Consider the following 14406-nt stretch of genomic DNA (forward strand, 5'->3'; position numbering starts at 1 on the left):
GGCCTATGAGGCAGAACGAATGCAGCCTCCTCCATTGTCTGGAAATGTTGCACTTGCCATCTTCAAGGCAAAGCCATCGGTCTCCAACTTGCTGTAAATCATCTGTAAGGGAGAGATGGGAGCTCTATCACCCCACATGGTGCCTAATGTGCCATGCATGGTTAACTGGGAGGACAGGGAGAGAATTACGATCACAATACAACACACACAGGGTCAGAATATACTAGACAATACAGCGGAAATCTCTGTTGCCCAAACAAAGTTGTATCACATCCATCGCTGAAAAGATGACACTGCACGAGATGCATCAGTCACAAAGGAGAAAAGAGCCAAGCACCATCACCACCTGACAGGTGTTTAATGAGCCATAGCTAACCGGGTGAACTGTGCGACAATGACAGTACATCTGCCTTGACTGACAGCACACCGTTGGCTTAGTTAGCAATGACAGAGGGTTGGTGGAGGGGGGGGGTTACTGCTGCCACAGGAGACTTGAGTCATGTCTTGTTACGTCTCGTCACTATAGTGGGTAGAATTGCCACACAACCTTATCAGATAATGCGTCATGTCATGGATTGTGTGGTATACATATCGGTTGCAATGTTAAGAAATAAGAACATACAATAAAACGTGCGCCTTGTTTATAGGATGTCACAACACAACACTCAATCTCTTCAGAGGCAAGGAGGCAACCAGGTGCCTCCTTGCCAGGTATAAAAAATGTAAAAATAGTAAAAAGGTGCTCCTGGGATCAATCGGGATAACACATCGATATAGAGCAAAGAGGAGATCCGGGCACACTTAATGTTAAAAGGAGGAAAACTTTATTGAACCGACATGTTTCGACCTATACGGTCTTCATCAAGGCTGAGGGACTCAATCTCTTCAATCTTTTCTCGCAGTCTCCCTGTCACTGTCGACCCCCACTGTTGGCCTGGGGAAGGTGTAGACAACCGAGGGCCTCCTCCGATACACATGGAGTCACCAGCTGCTTCTTTGCACCTGACAGTGAGGAGTCTGGTTTCTCTCAGTTCCCCTCCAACACTGAACAGGCACCCCGACCAAACAGTAGTGGTGTTTAGGAAAGGGAAATGTTTTGTTATTGTTCTTAATATAATAAGAGCACAGCATAAAGACATTGTACCATGCCAACTCATATCAAAGGGCTGACCGTGTAGTCTGTTGTTTTCCTAATGGCTGTATTACAATGTCATGCAATATAATCCTCACGGCATTGCCCGCTACACATGTCAGCATTGAGTGAAATACCTCATTTACTTGGCAAACACTAACATTCCAAGTAGCATCACCATGATGCTTCCTGTCGCCTGGGGTTGTGAGGAGGTCAGATGTGACATGCCCACTTGCCCAGTAGGACATGCTGAATTTGCAGCAACAATAGCACACAACATTCTACCATCACACAGACACACACATCCTTACAAATGTATGCTATGACATGCACACATGCCCACTGACAATTTCAAACAGCCTATAGCAAAACATGTGTGCGTGTGTGTGTGTGTGTGTGTGTGTGTGTGTGTGTGTGTGTGCGCGCGCGCGTGCGTGCGCATGCGCGCGTGTGTGCGTGTGTGTGTGTGAGAGAGAGAGATATATAACTGTGAACCCAGCCTTTTGTTGTACAGTAGCTAATATAAAGTCTTCCTTACAAGTTTTTGGGAAACCAAATTCAGCCTATTACATAACCACTTCCCAATTGGTTGACACTTAAATTAGCATGGGTGGGCCAATCAAATCATCAACAGAGAATGGAACCTATGGACAGTAGCAAAGCCGGGTTTTAAAGTTTAATCACAGCAATGATTACTATTTAATTTCATTACAGTGTTAAAACGCTATATTGGGCTTTGAAAAGATTACTGCTACTGAACATGCAATAACAACCCTTTTATCACAGCAATAATTCAACATTTATTTGTGGCCCTATGGATGTGCAGTATCTACAGCCATAAACTGTTTTACTACCTGCTTAATAAATCTGCACAGCAACACAACACCTATATTTTTCCAATATGAGCTTGGATTCCTATATAGGAATCCAAGCTCATATTGGAAAGATATTGCTCATATTGCGTTTCCACATTCAAAAAGTTACGTTTTATAGACTGACTATGGTAAATATCGTCAAGGAGGTGTTGTTTCACACTGCTGTACTATTGGAATTAAAGACTCAGTCAATGTTATTCCATAATCTACAGTGGTCTACAGTTCACAGATGCTGGGAAATTCTTTAGTACCTTGATCCCAGTTGAGTTTTTTCTTTTTCCTCTTAACCAACTTATTTTAGTGGTTAGGGAGCCCTGTTCTGTTCCTAAATTAGTTCTCCTGCCAAAGTGCTCTAACAAAATACAGATAAAGTACAAAACATGTAAATAATAAGTAAATTAAGCGAGTTTTCTGTAGGTTGTAGTAGAACACCACAATGGCATCATACCAGGTTAAAGCTACCGGGTATGTTGTAGGCTGTATCTTAACTAGACCTCACAGGGTCAGGGGAAATCACAAAGTCCAAACATAGCCTATGGTAGCTGTAATGTTTATTTTTTTTCCTTTCTTTTTTAGATTTGTAGGAAACTGTACATCTTGCCTGCCTAGTTGCTTACCACAAGACATGCAAACATGTCTCCTATAGCTACTATTTATCGCTGAAGTTTGAGTTTTTATTGGCATAAGCTCATAACAGCTAGGCCTATACATATAACTGCAATACAGTATTTGAAAGAAGAAAATCTTAAAATAAGTTTTTTTTTTTTTTTTTTTTACCAGGTGTGAGTTATCTGGTGATAACTCGCAGTCGCTAATCCTGCATGCTTCTATATGTTTTAGGCCTAGGCCTACTGTTGAATGTATTGTATTTATTTACTGGGGCGACTGCATGGGGCCGGGGAAGCAATAAAAATGTTCATTATTAAAAAAACACTATTCAAGCCACTTCAAGCTTCGTTCTCTGTAAAAACAACACCTACGGGCTTTAAGGCAAAACACTGCAAATGACACCTCGGGGAGTCGCGTTCAGCTTCAGCTGGCAATATCACTGGCAGACATCAATTAATCCGCTCCTATAGCCTATACCGCAGGCCTGCACCGGCCGGTCTGACAGACAGTCCGCCGCACGCTTATTATTTGAATCTATGAAAGGCCTACGAAAGCCATTTCATTCAGATATAAGCGTCACCCGTCACGATATATATGCCATAATATATCCTAATTGTATTATAGCTGCTGCGCCTGTGCAAGTGTAGCCTATATATAAAACAGTCTGCGACTCTGCTCTGACTGCTCATCTCAGGGGGGGGGGGGGGACCAGCATTTGTTTCCCTCTCTGCCTCCATACCGGCTCGTTTCTCCTTTATTTACACCTGGACGTCGTCAAAATCACCCGCAACATCATCGGTTGCTACGGGGAACGGCATCCTTCCTCACCGAGTTGGCATTTCCACACTGCGCCAACAAATGCGCATCATTTTACCCGTCAAGCGGCATATATCATCATCATTCATACGTACACCCGCAATCAAACAACTGATCGGCAACAAAAAATTTAACACAAACACACAAACGCATACAAACTTACCGTCCAGTTGAACAAAAACGCGTAATTTCCCACCCTCTGGTTGTTCAGTTCAGTCTGTTGTCCGCCTGTATGTATGTGATGATTTTTTTTGTCTGCCAGCAAAGGATCGTTTCTGTGAGCAGTGTGTGTGCGTGCGTGCGTGCGTGCGAGACGCGTGTGTTCCCCTGCCGCTGCAGCAGGCTGTGTTCCACTGATCTCTCCAGTCTCTCCTCTTCTCTCTCTCTCTCTTTCTATCTCCGCCTGCTGTTACAACCAAGCAGCTCGACGCTGTGGTGCTGCGCAGGCGCACGATGTTACACCGAAATTGGTCAAATATTGAATTCGGTCACTCCCGGCCCGCGGGTCGGGGTCACACACTGACTGGTGGTGGCTGCTCGGCTGTATTTCATTACGTGAGAAATAAATACTGTATTCTAGGAACATGAGTCGGAACCACAAGTCACAAAGTGGTCGCGGGAAGTAAGGTGATATTGTGGAGCCTAGCTAGGGTGTTTACTTACAGCTAGGATGGATGGATGGATGGCCGAACGGATTGCGGAGCGGTCTTGATACCGGAAGGTCGCCAGTTCGAATCAGCGGTCCGACACGTTAAAATTACCACCGCTGAAGTGCCCTTGAACAAGGCATTGAACCACTACGATGAAATGTTCTATGAGCAGGGCCTGGCTGGAAACAAGTTCTTGAGCTTAGCCCAGATACCCTGGGTAAATATAGTAATCATTTCATTTCATTTTTGGATGAAATGGATTTGATAGATTAGATGCAATGATAGATTAGATGCAATGATAGATAGATAGATAGATAGATAGATAGATAGATAGATAGATAGATCGATAGATAGATAGATAGTCAGTCACATGCGCACCTAGCCCCATATGTGACTTCAGTCCCTACGCCTCCCCTACGCCTCCCCTGGTCAAATGTAGAATTAGATTTTCCAACTGACTTTAGTTCACTCAACATTCGACCAGGGGATTGATTGATTGATTGATTGAAATACTGTATTTATTAACAGTTTGCAGAATTACAGTACATTTCAAGCACAACTCAATACAAAGACTGTTAACTGTGAGTGGACGACCCAATAAAGCATTACACTTGTTTACAAGAGGGTCCACCTTGTTCAATTTATCAAAACATTTAGAGACGTACAAATAGACACTTCTATATAGCCAAATAGACACTTCTATATAGCCAAAGAACAGAACAGGAATTCATCATAAAGGAGGTAAAAAGGGATTTTCTTGTCCGCTTCTAAAGTAAAATTAGTTTAGCTCATTATCTCTGACTCTGACCTTTACTTTTTGGATACGATGTGCAGAAAAGGGTAAGCAACGTGCCTAGTGGAAACCATGCGCCGGTTCTGAAACGCGGCTGAAGGCTCTCACGGTGTGACTTCATCTCGGAGCTACAGAATGAGCGTAGGGACTGAAGTCACATATGGGGCTACATGCACACCCAAACTGTGGCAGCGGTGGCCGAACGGATAGCGGCGCGGTCTTGATACCGGAAGGTTCCTAGTTCGAATCAGCCGTCCGACACGTTCAAATTACCACCGCTGAAGTGCCCTTGAACAAGGCATTGAACCACTACGATGAAATGTGTTCTATGAGCAAGGCCTGGCTGGAAACAAGTTCTTGAGCTTAGCCCAGATACCCTGGGTAAATATAGATTTCATTTCATTTCATTTCAACTTCCCAGTCCATGCTGGGGCTTGCTATTTATTTAAATCCGAAGTGCTCTGTGACTTTTACATGATTGAGTGCAGTGAGTCCTTGGCTGGCGTTGTCACGTGTAAACTAGCACTGACAGCCGGACCCCAGCCAGCTAGCCAGAGACGGCATCGGCGGAAGTTTGGACGGTACCAGGTACAGGCTAGGGCTAGCTAAGCACAATGTAATTATGTAATAATCCTACACGATTAAAAACGCCTGCTGATCAATTAACCTGGCTGGCAGATATGTACAGGTTCAGCTGGATTGGTCAATCCACTGAGTAGAAAATGGACGAGATTTCCTAAGTGGCAAAACAGTGACCTGACCTCTAGAGTCACAGATTTCAATTGGCTACATATTTCAGTGTTACATCTGCCCCAATTGTGATTGGCTATAATTTACTGGCCTCATTTAACATACAAATTAATCATAATTTAACCATCGCGCGCACACACACAGAATAAATAAATATTACACACATGTCATTTGCGCGCACGCACGCACGCACACACACACGCACGCGCGTGCGTGCGTGCGTGCGTACCAGGGCCCCTCCAATGGGGCCCTGGTACTACTACTAATAATAAGCTCACATTTATATAGCGCTTTACATAAAGACTAAGGAAACAACTTCATTCAAGAAAACTAAACAAAGCAAAACAGGATCAGTGCTAGGTTAAAAAGATAAAAGGTTAAACTAGGGTTGGGAAAAGCTGGGGAAAGCCGTCTTGAAGAGGTGGGGTTTGAGGTTTTGATGAAGGAGAGGAGGGAGGGTTAGGGTGTTAAATGGTTGGATGCACGTTACATTTCCATTACTGACCTCCATCAACATGCTCGCACATGGGCCACACACGCACACAATAGGCCTCAAACACATTCATCATTGTCAACCTAATGTCGCCCCCATCCCACCCCATCCCATCCAATCATGTTGTCAGCTTATTTCTCTTGTCTTCCTTTCAATTCAATTGAATTTAGTTCAATTCATTTCAAATCAATTCAATTTGATAGCCTCTATTGGTGTGACATGTGTTGCTAACGCGAGTCAACAACAGTAATGATGTGTTTAGTTTATCTCATACCAACCGTCTCCCTCTCTCTCATGCTGCACCTAAAACACACTCCCAGAGTGTATAAAAGAGTATTACAAATATATACTGTATATAGGCCTAATGTATACGCTATACCAGGGGTTCTCAACCCGTGGGTCGCGACCCCTCGAGGGGTCGCCAAATTATTTTGGGGGGTCCCCAAATTAAAAGAAACTGAATGGGGGGTCCCCAAATTAAAAACAACTGAATGGCTGTAAAGTGGAAATGAAGAGTTTACATATAGTACACATAGTACATGCATACACCTTCCCTAATGATTATGGTTTCAGTATTTATTTATGGTGTATTGTCGCTATTATTAAGGTTATTGTAGCAGTCAATTTATATTGTGGGTCGGGAGGGGGCGGGGCGGGGGTCCCGAGACGTTGCCAAAGCATTTTCGGGGGTCCCCGGCCAAAAAGGTTGAGAACCCCTGCACTATACAGTCTAGTGTTTCAAAACACTGTGGTTGACTAAATACAATTGTTATACAATCATTTCTTACAATTATGTTGGAAAACAACGTTTCGGTTATCCAGATAACCTGATGAAGGTGTACAGACCCAAACATTATGTTTTGGCCCCGGACCGCTGGCCTAGTGCTCCGGGCACCTACAGTAGGCTCCAATGTAGCCTGCCATCGTGTTGCGGGTTCGAGTCTCGATCCGGAGTCTCGATCCTACTCAGACAGACATTTTCAGCTGTCCGTACTCAAACGGACATAAGGACGGACAGACACACATACAGTAGCTGTGCATTGTAGAGGCTCAAAAAACATTATGTTTGCATTTGAAGACAGCGTGTGGGAGCTTTTCTTATGCATCGTTTGTGAATTGAATAAAGGTTGAAATGAAACAAGAAAAAAGGAAATTGTGCCCAGCCCCATATAGCCGACTGATTTGTTTGCGCCGGCCAGCCTCACATCTAGAGTCAATGCCGCTACGCAGCCCTCACACCTACGTCGCATCGCCAATCCGACCAATATGGCTGATGTGGAATATGGAGGTTTTGTCATAGTACCTGGAGATCTCTGCCTCCGTCTGTCTACATATAGCCCCTTTTTATTATCTGTCAGTCCTTGTCCCTTTCATGCCCATGCCATGATGTCATTATGCTCGGGCACACCCTCTATTTTGCCCATATATGGAGCTGACTGGAATGTTTGCACCTGCTGCCCGCAGGCCTATATCTTCCAATTTTATGAAAAAAAAAAGGATGACCTATCTGCAAGTGGCTATTTTCAAATAGCCGATGTATACTGTAGGGTTAAAGTGGTTAAACTGATCTTGACGCTACATCGCTGACCCCTGTGAAGCCCCCCAACGACTTCACGCTCCACTTTGAGAACCTCTGCATTAGACGGACAGTGACCTGCAGGAGACCCCAGCGGTTTGTCCGCCGTGCAGACGTTTGCCCGTTTCCTCTCAACGAGACGCGAAGACAGACAGATGTTTGTCTTATACAGTGTGACATTACACACATACCACTGCACAGTGTCAAATACTCCCTCACACTGTCAAACCAGGGGAGGGTTTTTCCCTACAAAACAGTCGTCGTCCTACTCTGGAAAATGTCTCTGGTAAGATTTACCAGAGGGGACAAATTGTTTTATGTAGACTATACTGTATACTTAGTATATACTGTAGTATAAACACATGGACTCGCATGCACGTACTCACACACCTTCCTGTTTTGATACCATCAAGAACATTTAAGAAGAGGTCACAAGGGTATACTCTCCAATCTCCAGTAAAATCAACTCTGAGAATATACAAAATGGACCCAAAAGGACCCGGTGTCCATTCAGTTCCTTTAGTTACAGGTCCATTTGAACATTCCCAGCATTAAAATTAACACTCAGGATGCTACGGTGTAGACTCAACATGAGGCCGTGAGCTGTAATTCAAAGCCGTGAGTCGGTGTATTTATGATACACACCGTCCAGAATGTTATGATTATATGTAATATGTCACTTTAACAGCCACCGGAGTTCATCACACTTATGTTTACATGGCAGACTTCCTAACTTGGTCAGGGAGCACAGAATGGGCACACACACCGGTGTATGAAACAGACTGACTAGTAGAATTCTCTCTCTCTCTCTCTCTCTCTCTCACCCCAGCAGCACATGCCAGGGCAAATGCTGTGGTTATTTGTGTTTGTGTGCGTCTACTGTATGTATGTACTGTATACTGTATGTGGCATGAATCTTCTCGCTCCTCTCCTAAGCCCTCCAGGGGGATCTTGTGTCTGGATAGGCGAGAGGCTCTAACAAAGCTGTCCCTTTCTATTTCATCCGGTTCCATTCTGAGGTAGGCGGTGTGTGCATGTGTGCAATGAGAGAGAGAGAGAGAGAGAGAGAGAGAGAGAGAGTGGGAGAAAGTGTGTAAGTTTATTTCACAACACATCTCACCCACATGCTCTCTCTCTCTTTTATTTAACACAGGGCTCAGATTTGTGGAGCTGTGGTTAACTTATAGCCTACAGTTCTGATCGCATACTAAAAGTTTCAATCCAGGTTTTGATGAATAAAACGTTATTTTTAACCAATCTGTATGGGGGTGTTGGGTCGGATTATTATCACTGGCTGAGAAGTAGCCCTGCCTGAAGCCCTTAAGAGCATTATGTCTTCCCAGGCTAGGTGGGCCGCGTTGCCACTTGCCTGAGAAATGTGGCTTCTCTCATGTGGAGACCACACACATGTGCTGTATTCAGTTGATCTGTTGTGTTGAAAAGCCACACAAAGCAATACACATTTTGGTCCCAACCTAGATACACAAATCTGTTGAATAGTGCTAGATGTTAATATCCCTTGTTGCATATTACTACCAAGGCCAACATGCGACCACGACTCTGTGGGATGGGCTAGTGAGTGATGACAACCTCTTGATCATCACTAACAGATTGCTGGTTATTACAACATGCAAGGGGGGGTACTCCTGTTACAAAGCATTGTTCATACAGTATTTTTAACCATAGTGGGTGGGGTGCTGTTCTGAGCAAATGCCGATACCGTTGTGTACTGGCTCTTATCTCATTAGTGCATTCATCAAAAACACAACGCACGGACAGCTGGAGCCTGAGGTGTGGTCCGCACACTTGAAAACAATCTGCCCCTCCTAACAGCACGTGCGTTGAATTTGGGGCAGCAGGGGACGTGTTGAAAAAGCAAGATAACGGCATATGTCAAGTCAGAAGGCCATGTTGATAAAAAAAGTGATGCAAATATGGGCCATCTCTCGTCAAAGTTTGTGAATTCAATTCATTTCATAAGAAATGTAACCCGCTTAATCCGACTGAAGATGCAGAAGAACAGAATTGGATTGCGTAACATGTTTTGTTTCGCGAGATCAGGGACAGATTTAGTCGTGGACGTGGGTGCGCACGCATTGAGGAGATTGTAAACGAACAGGGGGACTGTAACGGTTGCTAGGGAACACCATGAGGAAAGACAATTCAAACCTTTTCTTTTTTTTCTTTCTTTCCCTTCTCCGGAGGAAGAGGAGGAGAAGCGAAGACAGTTCCTGACACAATTAAATCAGCCGACAAATGGTGGTGGTACGGCATGCACCCACAAGCATTCATTTCCTGTTTCCTGGGGCTGCCAGGCACCATTTAACCAATGACATCTGACCTATAGCGCTAAACACCAACAGGATATCATTACACAGGACGACTGGTCAGCATTAATGTCTCATCTCCCTTGTAGGTCTGTCTTGGCCGGTCCCCCTCTCCCCGAGTGGCACAGGTCAAAACCAGTGGTGTACAAAGCACTCAACTCCAGTGCTTAAGTCAAAGTATAGATCCTCCTGGTGGCTGACTCTGATTGCATAACTTAAAAGTGTAAATCTCAAAACCAGTGGTAATGTTTATGTAACACAATTCTATATTTTTGAACAATTGTCTGAACCGTTTTTGTTTTTTTCTTCCTCTCTCACCGAGAGGGCAGTATAGCCTTCGTAGTTTTGGGCAAAGTAACCCAATGAATTTGATTCTCAAGTGCAATTCTCATTGGCCTGTGCACTGACAGGCCAATCTGGTCCAGCTGGATTCTATTGGACAAGCTCTAGTATAACACAAGTACCGTGTTTTAACTGCACCAAGCCTCTCTTGGCTTTGAGACAGCATCAGAGACCCTTTGTTTCCCTCTGGGATACTTAGAGATGACTTTAAAACAACTGTTCTGTGAATATTGTTTGTTCGCCAGCACCTGTTCTAAACCATTAACTCATAAATATGTTCTAACACTCCAAACCATTCCACTGACTGAATGGCATATCTGTCATACACTTAAACGCTCTAGTGTATTGTTATCCAGACAATCCCTTTAAGCTCACCAGGCCCCCGAGAGGCGCTTGGGAACAGAGAGAAGCTCTGCTGCTGTGCACCTGTTCCCATCAGGAATGGGTTTCTTTTTAAAAACGCTTTCAAGTTACCGTCTCACACACACCTACAGGATTTGTCACGCCAGCACCACTGTCTTCTCTGTAAAAAAACATTCCAGAGCAGTGCCAAGTTTAGGCAACGCAGGGCCATGAATCAGACCTTGACATGCTGGAATGATTGCTCCGGTCCGGGTCGGACCCTCCTACTTCACTCACAATCCATCCCAAGTGCCTTCATGGTTTGGATCAAGACAGAGGTCTGCTGACTCACAGCAACTTTGACCCTCTTCATGAATTTCACTTTACCTGGCATTTCAGGCTTTCATGGACAACGGTGGCTCAGTTTAATGACAGCATGCCGGTATCGGCTTGAGCTGTGATAGGTCTACTTCTGACCATTTCGGACCCTAGATATATACAGACCCTGTTCTTTGTTGTTGCCTAAGCCTAAGGCAACAACAAAGCTGGTTATGAGTGAACTTTATCAATGAGTACAGACAGAAAACAGAAAACAAGACTTGACATACTCTCCATAGGCATTTTACAATTTATTTCCAGTCGTGGCTTTAACTATGAGGACAGAACAGGAATTAAACGTTTACATTTTAATCTTGGTAGTATGACTCCTTGTGAAGTATCATTCACGTTGATTGGGGCGATGCTAACCTGAATAGCTGGAATGAATGCTGTGAAATCTGACTAGACCGTCAATGGGAATGGAAAGAATGGAGCGGAAAATCGATGTGTACAATTGGCAGAAGCTATAAATCACAGGAGGAGATTCTTTGGTGACACTTCTTTTGTGGTGCCTTTTGAGTTGTTCGCAATTGTGTATGAGTGGGGTGTGAAAAATATGTGCCAGGTTTGTTGTCCAAAAACGCAATTTAAAATGTAGGCATTTAGTAGAGCTCTTATGCAGAGACTTGCAAAGTGCAGAGATTAAAATAGGGTGCATTTTGCATCCCAAAACACAGTTTAAGGGACGCAATAAAACAACGACCTCGGCATCCTGGTGCAACCACTTCCTTAAGTGACTATGTGTGTGGGTGGGTGTGTGGGTGGGTGGGTGTGTGGGTGTGTGTGTGGGTGCGTCTGAGCACGAAAACAGCTTGGTTGTTACTCTGTCATTTCTCAACCGTTTCGGACGCGGGGCGGCTCGCCGGAATCGGGCCGGCACCCTGGGTACGTTCCTGTGGGTCTGGACGCCAAAATATGACTCCTAATGTCATTGAAGTGGGACTCATAAAATGTCCCTGGGACACATCTAAAAGACCATCCCTGCATCCCGGGACTCATTACATTGAAAACCTATTCACATCACTTAAAGTGTCAGATCAGAGTAGAAACCTAATCAACCAACAACGGGGAAAGCAGTCAAGTAAACTAGCTAGGATTGCAGGTGCTATTTACATAGCGAGTGAGGAGTGAGGACCCCTTTGAAAACGAGTTGCTGTCCCTTATCCTCTAGAGAAATTTCACTGCAAACAAGCAAAAAGCAAACAAACCATATAAACCAATACTTATCTGTTTAGTATAACTAGCATCTATCTAAATAGGCAATAATGCAGGCAGTAAGGAACAAGTAATGACACACGGAAGTAAGGCGTTCTAGGGTGTGATGAGGTGAGTTTGTGGCAGAAATTGGGAAGCAAAACTACAGCCCTGCCTGATAGGGGGAGTTCATTCCACAGCTTCAGAGCCAAGAGGGAGAAGAATCTGGGACGCTTGGTGAGGTTGTCTTAGGGAACATAGGTAAAGATGTCCTGTGGTTGTGTAACGCCCGGGATTCAAACTCGGGTCTCCCACATGAAAGTCCAACATCTTAACCACTAGACCAAAGGGATATCCCTATGGACCAGGGGAGATATTAGACTTTTGAGGCCATCAGGCTGAGGCTCTGAGACACTCGGCTATACTTGCATATAGAAATATGTGGGAAGGGGTGTAGGGCTGGATCATATCTTGCCGGTAGGAGGGTGCAACAGCAGCAGGTAAAACAGTAAATAGTGCATTTATATAGCGCCTTTATCCAATTCAAGCACTTTAGACTACTTGATTAACTGACAATTTCTTTTTTTACAACGGTGATCTATTTACTAGTTAATTTATTTACAATAGTGATTATTACTGATATTACGAGAAATGACAACTATATCATGGTTGAATAAGATTCATTCATTAACAAAAGCATACCTCCAACCTATTCTTGATTGATGGCATAAGCATAAGGCATTTAAGCTTGATTGATCATCTAAGCACACTGTTTTGGTGGATTTCAGTTAATTATTGATGACTATCATAGTTTATAGAAACAAATTACTATTTGGAACATTTTCCCTACACAACAGAACAAATATACAGTCGACATGTTTGTGATAGTGTACCTTTAAGACATTTGAAGATGAGGAGATACCTCGGGTCGGTAGCACTGCTGAGGACATGGTGAGCTTGGTCTTCAGGCTGGTGTAGGTCGGTGTCACTGTTCTTGGGTTGTTGATCAGTAGACCTCCATCCTAGAGGAGAGGAGAAGAGCGGAAGAGATGAAAGCTATGGGGATGAGAGGTAGAAGGATTTACAGGGAACACCATTAACGTAACAAAACAATAACTGTGCATACCTTAAAATGAAAAAACGAAACACTCCCAAATATGACATTTCTTCCATTTTAATGAGACTTTGCGGTTTAGTCAAATAGGGGGGCAGGCGGGGGGCAAGAACATGGAGGAGTAAACCAAGCACTGACTCAACATTAAGTTTTGATGAGACAGACCTTTCAGATACACACTGGTATGTGCCAATTAGCCCGAGGGAGCCCACACTGTTAATGATGTGTGTGAGGGGCGCGCACGCACGCACGCACAAACGCACGCACACACGCACCCCTCTCCGTCGTCTCCGACACCATTAACCCTTTGTCAGCATCCACCGAATGCCCTGATCAATGCCAGGTTGTACTCTTGCAGTGGCCTGAAGGCTCATCAACATGTTTGGGTGAATGTGTTCCAGAGTTGCAGAGCTGGACAAAATGATTTCCTGGCCTCCGGGGCCTGTTGACCGCTACACAGAGTGACTCACAGAGAGAATCAATCACCAAAACAATAATGAATACAGCCTGCCGGCGGCTTTTGTCCGCTAGCCACTAATATGGCAAACAAGCAAAGTTTTTAGTGCCAAAAAAAGATTTTTAGAAATAACACGTGGAACTACATAGTGGATACCTGCAAATGTGGCTTGTTGATAAAGAACAAGCAAAAATCCACATGTCGAAGAAGGTGAAATTAAGCAGCACACGAGTTCTTTAAATGTTCTATACCTTGAATGAGTCAAAATCAATGTGGAAGGAGGTAAGAAGGTGGCGAACATTAAAAAGGGTCCAAGGCAGCTGTGCAGTAGAAAAATCCTTTATTTCATGAAGATTAAAAAACAACAAGGGTTTCGGCCAGCATGGTGAAATGAAGGTTCTAGAAACAGCCAATATATATGAAGTGCTTCACCAACATGCTTCAGTGACAGCGTAGCTTATTAAAGGATCCCTTTGATTATTCACACACACACACACACACACACACACACACACACACACACACACACACACACACACACACACACACACACACACA

The 14406-nt window shown here is 44.1% G+C and overlaps 1 protein-coding gene across 2 annotated transcripts in view; it reads right to left on the reverse strand.

Annotated features, from left to right (window-relative positions):
* LOC306916595 (neuronal cell adhesion molecule-like) overlaps positions 1–14406 on the reverse strand; it is a 140753-nt gene that overhangs the window by 112155 nt on the left and 14192 nt on the right. For both annotated transcript variants that reach the window (XM_079494532.1, XM_079494533.1), the window contains one exon: positions 13171–13299. The gene's annotated coding sequence lies outside the window, so the exon portion shown is untranslated. The remainder of the gene's footprint in view (positions 1–13170; positions 13300–14406) is intronic.

The sequence above is a fragment of the Electrona antarctica genome (assembly GCF_951216825.1).
Source record: "Electrona antarctica genome assembly, chromosome: 23".
Lineage (NCBI taxonomy): Eukaryota > Metazoa > Chordata > Actinopteri > Myctophiformes > Myctophidae > Electrona > Electrona antarctica.